A 14,876-nucleotide genomic window follows, 5' to 3' on the forward strand; every position below is an offset into this window, starting at 1 on the left:
ACAATCTGCTTAGTAAGTACCTTGGAATAGGTCTGTGTGGATCTATTCTGTCTGGGATGCACTACACTTTTTGGATCTGCAATTTTATGTCTTTCCTAAGAGATGGGAAATTTGGGGTGATAATTTCCTCCATTATTCTTTCTGCCCCTTTTCCCTTCTCTTCTCCTTCTAGGACACCCATAACATATACGTTTATGTGTTTCATGTTGCCATTCAATTCTCTGCTCATATTTTTTCATTCTTTTCTCTATCTTTTCTTTTGTGTGTAGAATTTCAGATGTTCTGTCCTCTCGTCCACTAGTCCTTTCTTCTGCCTCTTCAAATCTGCTGTTGTAAGTCTCTATTGTGTTTTTCATCTTTTCTATTGTACCTTACATTCCAGTAAATTCTGCCATTTGTTTTTTCAATCTTTCAAGTTCTTTATGGTCATCCAATATCTTCTTTATGTTCTTCATCTCTTTTGCCATAGCTTCCCTTACCTCAATGATTTTATTTTTATTTGATTTAGCATGTCTGTTTGAACATCTTTAATCAGTTATTTCAACTCCTGTATCTCATTTGGAGGGTTAGTTTATTCCTTTGACTGGGTCGCATCTTAGTTTTTCCTAACATGGCTTATAATTCTTTGCTTGTGTCTAGGTGTCTGTTTTCCTTGATTAGTTTATTCTGGAGAACACTTTCACTCTTTTACCTAGGGTTTTCTTGTGCTGGTTTGAAAGTTTTGTGTACTCCAGAAAACCCATGTCCTTTAATCCTGATTCAATATAGGGAGGTGGAAACCCTTTTGATTAAATTATCTCCATGGAGATGTGACACTCCCAGTTGTGGGTGCCACCTTGTGATTAGATTATCTCTGCCAAGATGTGGCATGCCCAATTGTGGATGTGGCCTTTTGGTAAGATAGAGATGTGACCCTGTCCATTTACAGTGGGTCATGATTAATTTACTTGCGTTCTTTAAATGGGGAAACATTTTGAAGAAACCTTATATGCAGATGCTTAGAGAACAGTTTCTTCAGAGCTAACAGAGCCAACACAAGACCTAGATGTTTGGAGATGCAGGGCCTGGCAGATGTTGCCATGTACCTTCCCATGAGATGTTCAGCAAGCCAGAATCCGGAGTTTGTCCTAGAAGAGCTAACTTAAGGCCCACAGGAAAAAGAGGCTGAAAGCAACAGCACCCATAAGCAAGGGACCAGCAGATGCCATACACATGCTTTCCCAGCTGACAGAAGTGCTCTGGACAACATCAGCTTTTCTTGAGTGAAGGTAACTAAGTAAGTACCTTAGTTTGGACATTTTCTCAGCACTAGAACTGTAAACTTGTAACTTATTAAATTCCCTTTTTTTTTTCTTTTAACACGGGCAGGCACTGGGAATTGAACCCGGGTCCTCTGGCATGGCAGGCGAGCATTCTTGCCTGCTGAGCCACCGTGGCCTGCCCTTAAATTCCCTTTTTAAAAGTTATTCAATTTCTGGTATACTACATTCTGGCAGTTAAACTAATATAGTTGGCTTTATCCTCTATTGGTTCTTAGACATTCAGTTCAACTTATTCTAGGCCTCTAGCATAGCTTCTGTTTAACTAGATGATCAGAATTTTTTAGCTTTTGTTTTTCTGGTTCTTGCCCTGCCTACATGGAACCTTTTTTTTGAGGAGGGTCTTCCCAGATATGACTGACCCCAATCAGATTTTCTCAGACCAGACAGGCCAGTTCTCAAGAGGAGGGTGTAATGAGTATCAGCTTTCCCTGAGGATGAGACCCAGCATGTTGTCAGACTTTCTGTGAGGCCTCTAGACTCTGTGCTTTCCCTATGAAGACTGCACATGGTTCTTGTCAGCCCTCAGCTCCCCACTGGCGTAAAGTTGGGCAGTTACTTAAATTCTCAGCAGATGCTGTCCCTGCCAGGGGTGTGATTGAGACAGAGGCTGAGGTAGAAGACAGACTTAAGCTGTTTCTTTTTTCCAGTCCTGGGGTTTGAGTTCTCTAAATGAGAGCTGTCACTTGAGCTGGGCCTGCCCCGCCCCATGTTTTCTTGGAGAATATATGCCCTTTAGATAATTACTTCCTTCACCTGACTACTTACTTTGTCTCTCAGACCTATCTTCACTCTGCCCTTGCCTGGCTCTGTGCTGACTATTGAAAATGTCTGAAGTTTCTCTAATGAGCTACTTAGAATAGTTAAAAAAAAAAAAAGATAACAAGAAGAAAAATGAAATGAAAAAACAAAAACAAAAACAAACCAACAAAAAATAACAAGAAGAAATTTATTTTCGGAGCCAGTCAGATTTTATATCTCCCATTGGGAGATATAAAAGTAGGGCCAGCTCCTGCATTTTGCCCGTCAAGATCTAGAGTTAGTACCTGGCTCCACGTGCACCTTTTCTTAGGGCATAGTCCTTTTCCAGTATTTTAAGCTCTGCCAACTCCAAAAGCCTCCTTTTTTTGCCCCATCAACCCTGCCTCCTCTCTACAGGAGAGAGCTCAGGGTTCCTTTCCTTTGGGTTTATCTGTGCTTGGAGATTGTATTCAGCAGTCCACATTTATTAAAACTGCAGTTGAAGCTCACCTCCCCTTGCTCATAGTAGAGTCTACTTCTTTTTTCCCATGAGGAAGTGTTTCCAACCCGGCCTACTGTGCCAGTGGGGGGGGGGTGCCAGCCTCCTCAGTTTGGGGGGCTTTACTTACGGTTTTGCTCTGTGACCTCAGCCCTTCCACCCATTCCAAACTGGCATATGATGTGTGCCCAGACACAGAGGACCCCAGAACAGTTATTTCAGACAATGCCTAGCTATTTACAAGCTGCTCTAGAGAACTAACTAAATTCCACACCTTCCTATGCTGCCATCTTGCTGCCTCCACAAAGACGCATTTCTAGATTTGGATTGGTACACTTAACATCAGCATCATAGAAGTATTCAAGTGTCGTCTCTGAGATTGACAGCAGAGCCTAATTTCTTGGAACGTCTGTCTCTTTAAGTCAAGGCAAAACATCAGATGCCTTTTTTCTCTGATCTCTGAGAAGAGGCATCAAGTAGAAGCTCCATCTACTTCCCTATACTTTTACTCCTAATTCTTTCTACCCTCTAGAGGGTTAATTTCTCCAGTTGTCCCATCTTCTTTTTTCTTATTTGTTGTCTTTCTTCTTCCTTTCATGTCTCTCCAGAGCCTATGCAGAACTGTTTAGAATGACATTTGAGACCCTTTCTAATTCTATTAGTTGGCATTCTTCTGATTTCAAGTGACTTAAAAGTAGCCAACTCAACCTTCTTACTCATAAAAGAGAATTTATTGCTCATGTAATTGAAGAGTCTAGAAGAAGTTTTCAGGTCTAGCTGGGTCTAAAGATTTGAATAATATCAAAGGAATTGGTTTTTCTTTCCTTTTTCCATCTCTATACTTGGCTTTCCTCCTTAGTTTCTGAAGTAAAACAGAGTTTTGTTTTTTTTTTTGCAAGAGTTCCAACAAACGAACTGGGGAAGATTCTCATTGGCCAAGTTTGGGTTTCATGTCCATCACTGTACCAATTATTGCTATGTCCTCATTGGCTAGATCCAGGTCACGTGCCCCCATTGGGAGCTATAAAAGTAGGGCCAGCCCCATCAGCACCACCTAGACTGAAAGAAGGAAAAGTGGATCTCCAAAGCAAAACAGGGTGTGCTGTTTCCAGAAGGTGGAAAGGAGGCTGCATAAGTACATGCTTGCACCTTTTCCAGTTATTCCGCAGGGATTCAGCTAGCTTCATCAGTAAGATCTTGAGGGTTGTTACAACTCAGTATCCATTCTGACAGGTTGTGGCCTGTTCCTTTCTGGTTGTTAAATATTTTGAATATCACCCCTGCCTGTTTCCAGCAAGCAAATAGTCTTACCTCAACCTACATCCTTTTCCAGCCAGATCTTCTCTCTTCCCTCTCCCCATCCTCTGATCCAACCACATGATCATACTTCTTGGGACCTTCACTCTGTGAAGGAAGAGTCTGGTTGTCTACTTTCAATCTCACCCATCTTCAAAGACAACTCAAACACCATCTCCTCCATGAAGCCTTCCTGATTGCTCCCTACCTGAAAGTAGCCTCTGACCTGCCCCCTTACATCCAAATACTCTTTATTAGTACTTGTCTCGTAGTTTCTTTGCTTTGGATTTGACTTTTATCTGTCTTTACTTTACTTCTCCTCTGAGACCCTATACTTGTTGAAGACAGGGACTGCATCTTATTCTATATGTCTATTTCTCCAAAAATCTGTCACAATAATCTTCTGCCACTTAGTTAGTTCTGTGGCATTGGGCAAAGCCCTCTGCCTCTTTAAGCCTCAATCTATTCTTATACGAAATAGGAATGTTAATAGCCCTTACCTCATAAGTTTTTTTTTAAGGACTGAAATACATACATAATTTATTGTTGATATCATGTGTGTCAGAAAGACGAGATGCCTTATAAAGTGCCAACACTGGGTGCTGGCACAGCTGGGATTCAAATGCCCTTCAAATGCTCTGTTCTAGTTTGCTAGCTGCCAGAATGCAATATACCAGAAACAGAATGGCTTTTAAAAGGGGGAATTTATTAAGTTGCAAGTTTACCATTCTAAAGCCACGAAAATGTACAAATTAAAGCAAGGTATAGAAATGCCCAATCTAAGACATCCAGAGAGAGATACTTGGGTTCAAGAAGGCCGATGAAGTTCAGGGTTTCTCTTTCAAGTGGAAAGGCCATGGTGAACATGGTGACATCTGCTAGCTTTCTCTCCAGGCGTTTTGTTTCATGAAGCTCCCCCGGGGGCGTTTTCCCTCATCTCCAAAGGTTTCTGGCAGCAAGGGCTCTGTGGTTCTCCTGACTCTTTCTAAAATATTTCCTCTTTTAAAGGATTCCAGTAAACAAATCAAGACCCACCTGGAATGGGTGGAGTCACATCTCCCTCTAATCAAAGGTTAATACCCACAATTGAGTGCATCACTTCTCTGTGGAAATAATCTAATCAAGCTTCCAACCTAGAGTGCTGAATAGGGATTAAAAGAAGCTGTCGCTACAAGATGGATCAGGATTAAAACATGGCTTTTCTAGGGCACATAATCCTCTCAAACCGGCACATGCTCCTATTCACTATTCCAAATGGCCTCCCTCATAGGAGTGGAACAGCACCTGGCTCACAGTAGGAGAACATTAATGTTGCTAAATGCTTGAATCTTTAATTGAATTAAAGCCTGCTTTGACTATACTTTCCCTTGGACTGTGGCTTGTCCCTCTCCATTGCATCCTGGCTGTGTCATCAGACCACATGACGTACATACTCCCTGGAGGCCCCATTTAATTCCTGCTGAACCTGGAATGTGTCTTCCCAGCACATTCTGGAAGGGCCCTACAGACTGTACATCCTGGATCTCAGACAGCCCGAAGGTCTCTGTTTGCACTGCCCAGAAAACAGCTGGAACTCCAGTCAGGAGACATGCTACCTGGAGGGGGGAGGTTATATGTGAGCCTTCCCATCCTCCCCGTGTAGAGGAGTACAAGGGTCCGGGCTGCAGGTCGTCAGTGTTGAACATCTTCCTCATCCTATGGTTGCTGAGGACTCCCTGGTGATCGAACACTTCTCATTCTTTGCAAGCCTCCTCACTTCTTATCAGCCTTACTGCTAGATATTTGGGAAAAGTGCCATGGGGAATCTGGATCCATCAAACTCACATTCCTACTCCTGAAAATATTTTTTTCCAAAACTCTCTTTTCCATTCACCAAGCACTTGATATGTGCAAAGTGTTATATTGTAAATGCATTATTTAATTTAAGATTTCCCAACTTTGACACCATTGACATTTTGGAATGGACAATTCTTTGTTGTATGGGGCGTTCTGTGCATTATAAAACATGTAGCAGCATCCCTGGCCTCCACCCACTAGGTGCCAGTAGCACCCACTCATTTGTGACAACCAAAACTGTCTTCAGATTTTGCCAAATGTCCTGTGGGGATAATACTGTCCCCCACAGTATTTATCAGTATTAATTTAATTGAACAGATACAAGAACCCAAGGAATAAGTACTATTATTTATCTCTTTTTACAGCAGAGAAAGCTGAGACTTAAACATGAAGTGACTCACCTAAGGTCATACAACCAGTGGTAGAGGTGGAATTTGAACTCTGACTCAGTACATATGCCTTTAACCACTAGGCCAGTGGTTCTCACCTAGGGGCAATTTTGCTTCTAACCCAGGGACATTTGGTGCTGTCTGGAGACGTTTTTGGTTGTCACATTGGTGCTGCTGGCATATAGTGGGGAGGGACCACAGACGTTTTCTAAACACCCTCCATACATGCATAGGCTAGCCTCCACAACACAGAATTATCCAAATGTCAATAGTGCCTAGGATGAGAAACCCTGCCCTATACCAACCGTTAGAAAGAATATTGTAGAGTGCATTTATTGACTTAGAAAGATGTTCATATATTGTGGACACGGAAAACAGATTGTAAAACAGAATGTTTCATATGTGCCATTTTTTTAGCATATCTAAGCCTAGAAGGAATATCTGGAAGAGAAATTCTACGAAAAAATAGTAAGTAGTACTCTCTGGAGGGAAAGAACTAATGGCAATTTTTATTTTCTTATTTTTGCTTATTTGTATTTTCTGATTTTTCTTCAGTAAACTGAAAACATCTTTTTTTAAAAATTTTCCTGCCTTGTTCCACAAAGGAATGGAAATACAAATAATAAAAGTGAACAACAAATTTAAAATATATTTATCAGGGCTAGGCTAGACATGTAGATCAATTGAGCAGATTAGAGAAATCATAACAGATCCACATATGTTCAGTTAATTGATTTTTTTTGCTAAGGTAACAAGGTAATTAAATGGGGTTAAGGATAGTCTTTTCAACTGGAGGTGCTGGGATAACTAGACAGTTGGTGAAAAAAAATGAACCTTTACCTCACACCATACTCCCCAAATTAACATGAAATGGGTTATAGACTTACATGTAAAAGATAAAGCTTGTAGAAAAAAACAATAGCAGAAAATCTGAGACGTAGGAGTAGGCAAATATACCTTAGATGGAATACAAAAAGCCTGAACCATAAAAGAAAAAGTCAATATCTTGGACTCCATCAAAATTTAAATCTTGGTGAGATACCAAAATGGTGGTGCTTGGCCTTGAGGCTGGTGCTGAGTTGAGAGAAGTATGTGGTGGTGCAGGTGAATGCTGGGGAAGTGCCCGAGGACATCGAAATGGCAACATATGTGCATGGTCAGCACAGTCCTTCTCTAGGAGATGCACAACTGAGAAGGCCAATGGTCATTGAAATGATAGGAAAAAAAAAAAAGAGTATCTTAGAAAGAAAAGTAAGAGATCATCCAAACTGAAAGACCTTTAATGTATATGCATCAGTATTCTTTGGAACAACAGGTGGTTTCTCTGGAATACTGGTAAACTTCATTCTCAGACAATACTTCAAGGTTAACTGATGATTTGAAGACATATGCATCATTGACTGTGCTTACATTTTTGTCTATTGTAGTTATAAACTCTTTGTAACTGATTCTTTGTTATATTAGGTAATGTGCCAGTTTGAAAGGATGTATATACCCTAGAAAATCCATGTTTTAATTCTAATTCCATTTTTGTAAAGGCAGCCATTTCTTCTAATCCCTATTCAGTACTGTATGTTGGAAACTTTAATTAGGTTATTCCATGGAGGTGTGACTCAATCAAATGTGGATGTTAAACTTGATTAGATGGAGATATGACTCCACCCATTCGGGTGGGGCTTGATTAGTTTATTGGAATCCTATGAAAAGGGAAATATTTTGGAGAAAGCTGGAGATTCAAAGAGAGCACGGAAAGATGGCAGAATGCCACAGAACCATGAAGCAGAAAGTCCACTGGCCAGCGACCTTTGGAGATGAAGAAGGAAAACACCTCCCAGGGAGCCGGAGAGGAAGCTAGCAGATAATGCCATGTTTGCCATGTGCCCTTCCAGCCAAGAGAGAAACCCTGACTGTGTTTGCCATGTGCCTTTCCACTTGAGAGAGAAACCCTGAACTTCATCAACCTTCTTGAATCAAGGTATCTTTCCTTGGATGCCTTAGATTGGACATTTCTATAGACTTGGGTTATTTGGGACATTTCCACGGGTTAAAAACTGCTAACTTGCAACTTAATTAATTCCCCTTTTTAAAAGCCATTCTGTTTCTGGTGTATTGCATTCTGAAAGCTAGCAAACTAGAACAGGTAATATAAGCCAAGAGAATTGTGTTCTAAGAAGTTCACTGATTGGCATAATATGCGGCATTTTATATACCAGTCCTATGACATCTTCTGAAAATGGATGTCTAGCAGTCAAGTATGAAACCGTTCCATTGCCACCAAAAGGGAAAATTTTACTCCATTGGCTGCTGCTTCATCAAACAAAGACGAAAGCAATGGCTGTTCCTCTGGTCTTTCAGACAGTCATTGGAATACTTAATGATACCCAATATTGTGCCGTATTTGAAAGGACACTTGAGAAAACTGCACATGAAGATTAACCAAAGAATGAATGGATACCAAATCAGTACAATGGATTTTTATGATGAGGACTTGGACATTGCTGAAGGAGTTAAAAGTAACTCTGGAGAGACAACTTGTTTTTTGTTTGTTTTGTTTTAATGCAGTTTTATTGAGATATATTCACACAGCTTGCAAACCATCTAAAGTATGCAATCACTGATTCACATATTATTACATGGCTGTGCATACAGCCCTGTTCTAGTTTGGTAGCTGCCAGAATGCAACACACCAGAGATGGATTGGCTTTTAATAAAAGGGGATTTATTTTGTTGGTTCTTCAGAGCAAAGGCAGCTAACTTTCAACTGAGGTTCTTTCTTACGTGGGAAGGCACAGGAAGGTCTCTACTGGCCTACTCTCCAGGCGTCTGGGTTCCAACAACTTTCCCCAGGGTGATTCCTTTCTGCATCTCTAAAGGCCTGGGCTGAGCTGCGAGTGCTGAGATGAGGTATGCTAAGCTGCTTGGGCTGTGCTACATTGCGCTCTCTTGTTTAAGCACCAGCCAATTAAGTCAAACGTCACTCATTGCAGCAGGCACGCCTCCTAGCCTATTGCAGATGTAATGAGCAACAGATGAGGTTCACATACCATTGACTCATGTCCACAGCAACAAAACTTGGCATGTTCACCTGGCCAAGTTGACACCTGAACCTAACTACCACAAGCCCCATGATCAAATTTAGAACATTTTCATTACTCCAGAAAATAAATAAAAAGAAAAAAGGAACCCTAATTCTTCCAAACTCCTTATCCCCCCCATAATAACCCATAGTGTTAGTGTGGTACATTGTTACTATTAATGAAAGAGTATTAAAATATTACTGTTAACTACAGTCCACAGTTTGCAACAGGTACATTTTTCCCATACCCCCTTCTTATTAGTAATTATTAATAATAATTAATTGCATAATTATTAATAATAGAGGGGACAACTTGTTTTTTGTCCCTTCTACCTAGAATATAGCAGGTACTCAATAAATATTCAGTATTCAATACAAAAATATAAATCTTCTGCTTTTCCAGAGACAGCATTCAGAGAATGAAAAGGAAAGCCACAGTCTTGGAGAAAATATTTGCAACATGTAACAAAGGACAAATCCAAAAAAAATCCAGAATATATATGAAGAACTCTTGTACTCATTATTAAGAAAACAAGCACCTAATTTCAAAAATCATCAAAAGATCTAAAGAGAAACTTTACCAGAGAAGCTATATAAATGGCCAATACACATATGAAAAGATGTTCAACATCATTAGTCCTCAGAGAAATAGATATTAAAACTGCAAGACACCACTACGCATCCATGAGAATGGGTAAAATTAAAAAGATTGAGTGAACTGCTGATATATGCAATAACCTCAAAGAATCTCAAAAGTGTTATGCCCATGGAAACAGGCCAGTCACAAGAGATTATACAAGAAATATTTCCATTTACACTAAGTTCTAGAAAAGTCAAAAATATAGTGAGAAAGTAGATCAGTGATTACTAGGGGTTGAGAGTAAGGGGAAAGAATTGACAACAAAGGAGCACAAGGGAATTTTGGGGGTAGATTGAAATGTCCTATGTCATCATTTAAAATGGGTAAATTTTTTTGTTTGCAAATAAGACCCCAATAAAGCTCACTTAAATTTTTTTTTATACCATTGCAAACCCACTAGAATGGCTAAAATGAAAAGGACTGACTATGCTGTGCTGGAGAGGATATGGAACAACCGGCACTTCCATTCATTGTTGGTTGGGGTGTAAAATGGTACAACCACTTTAGAAAACAGTTTTTCAAGTTTTGTTAAGCCAAACATATATTTACCATACAACCCAGTGATTCCACTCCTGGGCATTTACCCAAGAGAAAAACATACACAAATCCGTAAAAAGACTTGTAATTGAATATTCATAGCACCTTAATTTACAATAGACCCAAATTTGGATCAAGCTAAATGTTCACTAACTGGTGAACGGACAAACAGTTTCTGGTATATCTGTACAATAAAATATCACTCAGCAATAAAAAGAAATGACCTACTGATATAGGAAACTCATGGATGAACTTCAAAAGCGTGGTGAGCACAAGAAGCCATATGCAAAGAGTATGCACTGTTTAATTCCATTCATATGGAATTATAGAACAGGCAAAATTAAACTGTAGTGACAAAAAACAAATCAGTGGTTGCCTGGGACTTGGTGTGTTAGTTAGATTCAGTTGTCAACTTGGCCAGATGAGCATACCTAGTTCTGTTGCTGCGGACACAAGCCAATGGTACGTGAATCTCATCTGTTGCTTATTACATCTGCAGTTGGCTAGGAGGCGTGTCTGCTGCAATGAGTGACGTTTAACTTAATTGGCTTGTGCTTAAATGAGAGAACGCAATGTAGTACAGCCTAGCAGCTCGGCATTCTTCATCTCAGCATTTGCAGCTCAGCCCAGGCCTTTGGAGATGCAGAAAGAAGTCACCCCGGGGAAAGTTGTGGGAACCCAGGGGCCTGGAAAGAAGGCCAGCAGAGACCATCCTGTGGTTTCCCACATAAGAAAGAACCTCAGTTGAAAGTTAGCTGCCTTTGCTCTGAAGAACCAACAAAATAAATCCCCTTTTATTAAAAGCCAATCCGTCTCTGGTGTGTTGCATTCCGGCAGCTAGCAAACTAGAACACTTGGGAAGGGAAATGGGGAATTCACTGCAAAGGAGTACAAGGAACCTTGATTTGGGTGATGGTTACACAGATGTATGCTTCTATCAAAACTCAACTGTGTGCGTGTAAATGTGTGTATTTTATCGAATGCAAACTTGCATTCAATATAAAAAGTTGACATAAAAAGAAAAATAAATCAAGGTAGAAAAAATGCAGATGAGAGGATTTCAATCTTTTTGAGGTAGAGTAAACTCAAAGAGGCTGGAGAAGTCCTAAGCCACTGCTTTTGTTGGTCTGTGAATTTGGCTCTGAACTTTCTTTCCTCCAAATCGTACTTATACTTCCAGTCCTGGCTGAAATGCCTCCTCTTCTAGGAAAGGTCCTTGGCTGTACCAGTCTACAGTGATTTCTCCAGGTTTTGAACTCAATGCCCATTCTGTATACTAATAGGAAAAAAAGAATCTCCATACATGAGTAGAGTGCTTGCAGCCTATTATCTCACTGATTTTCACCTTACCAACCAGTCAGGGCAAGGATTAAGCTCCCCATTTTAGAATTGGGGAAACTGAGGCTCAGAAGCAACATATATCCCACCAGCCGTATATGAGCATTCCAGTTGCTTTGAATCAACACTTAGTATTGTCAGTCTTTTTAATTTTGGCCATTCTCATGGCTGTGTAGCGGCATCTTGTAGTTTTAGTGTGTATTCCTGGGCCTGCAAGGACAAGTTAGGGCAAAGCCTGGACTAGTACCCGGGCCTCCTGTCGGTTCCTCCAGCACTCCTTCCCCTGAATAGCAATAGAGGAGTGGGTAGAAAAAGCACTGACCAAAACCTAAAATTGTGGAATTGTAATCCATACCAAACTCTGAAATCTGTTCTACAACTAATTGTTGTGATGTGCTTTGAAATTTATTGCTTTTTTGTATATATGTTATTATTTTTTATCAATTAAATTTCCATCTTTTTTATTTTTTAAAACATAACATTAAATCATAAAGAGTTCTCTCTAAGAATAATGTACCTCAGAAAAAGATCTATATTCCCAGTTGTCATTTTTTCTTAAATTCTTCAAATAATAATGTATTTCAGTAAATAGTTACATTTGTTTATGTCAGGAATGCTGGGAATATATACTGGAATGTGAATGTTGCTTCAGTTCCTAAAATGCTCACTGCTAAATGGCATATACTTTGAAATTATAATAATGATATATATATATATAATAGATGAAGAAAAAATATAAACATAGGAATACAAAAACAAATAAATGCAAACAATCACCTATAAACATATCAAAATGTACCTAAGTAGTCTCTTAAAGTATATCAATCAGTTCTTAAGTAGTAGAGCCTTGGTTTAGGCAAAGCAACTATTCAGTTTCTGTAGAGAGACTGCCCCACATTTCTGGATATGTCCCTGAAGTCCAATATTCTTTGACTGGAGGTGGACTTGTCAACGGAAGACATCAGTTGAGTGATCGGGAGGTGAAAACAGAAGAACTCCAGCCCATGGGAGTGATTCTCTTGGATCCTCTGGTCTCAGTGACTCTCAGAGGATGCTGGGATGGGTGAATGCAGACTAGTGGTTCAGGGGGCTGAAGTAGAGCAGAAGATCAGGGCTTCTGTAAGCCCCAGGCCCAGTGCTCATGTACGGACCATCAGACAGTGAAAGGTGGCCACATTGTGCGTTTGGGAAAGCGCCTTGTGCTGTCTTGGTTCTCATGACCTCTTCGTGGGACTCCAGGGTTTTGAGCATCTCTACTATCTCATCTTGCTTGGAGCCTCTGGATTGTTCTTCCTTTACTTCTTGGACCAGCAAAGTTAATTCCTTCATCAGCATCACTCTGGTTGTCTTTGCCTTTCTGTAGGTGTCAAGAAGACTGGGTATGTTTAAAGACTCTTTTGGTAGCCTGGGCTTCCCTAAAGATGACTCAGTCTCTGCATGCCTCTTCTGCACAGAACTTAACTTGGCAAGATGCTGACATTTCTTGTCAATCAGTTCAGCCACTGTGTCTGCAAGCTGCTTTTCACGTCTTAAAAATCTATATATTTTATTTTTCATAAAAAAGAAAAAAGTTAATTGCGATGATAAATGCACAGCTGTATGGTGATATTGTGAACTACTGATTGTACACTTTGGATGATGCATGATACATGAATATATAATATATATCAATCAAAAATGAATAATTAAGAAAGGAAGAAAGAGCACTGGCCAAAGAGTATAGAACTGCTGTATTTGCTTGGGAAATCCCTGGGCAATTGTACTGCTGTCTCCAGCTCTGGCTGCTTCCTTTTCATAATTTCCATCTCTCTAATGATATTCTGTTTGTATTCATCTATTGTTTTCCTGATTTCTTTTAGGGTTTTTTTTTTTTTTTTGTCCATGTTTTCTTTTAGCTCATTTAGGACCAGTTTTAAAAAGTCTTTGTCTGATATGTCCCAGTTTTGGTCCTCTTCACCAAAGGTTTCTAATGCTTTAATCTTCTCCTTTGCCTGGACTGTCACTTGCGGCTTCTTTGTATGTTTTGTGACCTTTCGTTGAAACCTGGACATTTTGATAGTTTAATGTGTTATTGCTAGAATTTAAGGAATCTGTTCCTTAAGCTGGTTTTCAGCCAGTGTTATGACAGAGCTTTCCTTCACTGATCCAAGCTAACAACAACAAAAAATAATAAAGAAGAAGGAGGAGGGGGGCGGAAAAAACCCCTCCCCTTTCCCAGATTTTGCAGTGTTCTCCTTCAGCAAGTATCTGCGCAATGTTTCAAGAATAGCTCCAAGCCAAAGGGTAGGGGCCTTGTGGATCCTTTCTGAACACGCATCTTGTTTTGGACACACAACAGTGGCCCTAGGAATTCCCCTATTTACACAGTTCCCCTTCCCTAGGAAAGAATTTCCTCAGTCTCAGGGACATACAGTCACTGCCCTGTATGTCCTAACAGCCAGCAATCCCTTGCCCCCAGCAGCATGACGTGGATGCTCTTTCACAGCTCTCTGTTCCATAGGAGAGCTCTGTGAGCTGCCTTCTCCACACAGGGATCCCGAGTCCCTCAGGCCACCACCAGATAGACTGGGCACGATTTACATGCTCCCAGCTTATGCAGGAGGGTTCCTCTGCTCCTTCAGGAACCAGGGTGAGGAGTCCACAGTGGAAGTGTGGGCCAGCTCTGCACTATGCCCATGAGGGGATGAGGGAGGGCTGGTCAGGGGCCCCCAGATCCTGAGGCTTTTAAATGACCTTCTTTTTGATTTGGTGCTCGCCCAGTTACTGCATTCCTTTAATTGTTTTCTAGAGCTTTGAGAAAGAGATTTCTGCCAGTTCTTGATGGTTGTTCAAACATCTGGGGCACTACTGAGGTTGCTAGACCTCAGCTTTCATGGTTATAAAATGAGTAAAATTATTTCTTCTCTGCCCACATCCCAGGGTTGTGGTTAAGATTGCCCAGAAGATGAGATTTTGTAGGTTTGTCCAGAGTGATGCCCCGATAAATCCCAGAGTGATTTGAATAGTGAATAAAAAGTATCTTCAAAGTACCCTTAGGGGAATAGTGTGAAAGGGGCAAAATTCAATGTCCCCAAGTGGAGAATTCTTGATATTCTCACAAGCAGTGGGGACAACCAAAACAATAGGCAGAGCCCTCGATCTGGGGCTGATAAATGTAGGATTAGCTAAGCCTACTTAAAATAAGCCTGAGAGTCACCCCCAAGAG

At 40.5% G+C, this 14,876-nt stretch overlaps 1 pseudogene; it reads left to right on the forward strand.

Moving 5' to 3' along the window:
• Nucleotides 1-7,126: 7,126 nt before the first annotated feature.
• LOC143664012 (complex I assembly factor TMEM126B, mitochondrial-like) lies at nucleotides 7,127-8,516 on the forward strand (annotated as a pseudogene).
• The last annotated feature ends 6,360 nt before the right edge of the window (nucleotides 8,517-14,876 follow it).

This window comes from Tamandua tetradactyla, chromosome 2, assembly GCF_023851605.1.
Source record: "Tamandua tetradactyla isolate mTamTet1 chromosome 2, mTamTet1.pri, whole genome shotgun sequence".
Classification (NCBI taxonomy): Eukaryota; Metazoa; Chordata; class Mammalia; order Pilosa; family Myrmecophagidae; genus Tamandua; species Tamandua tetradactyla.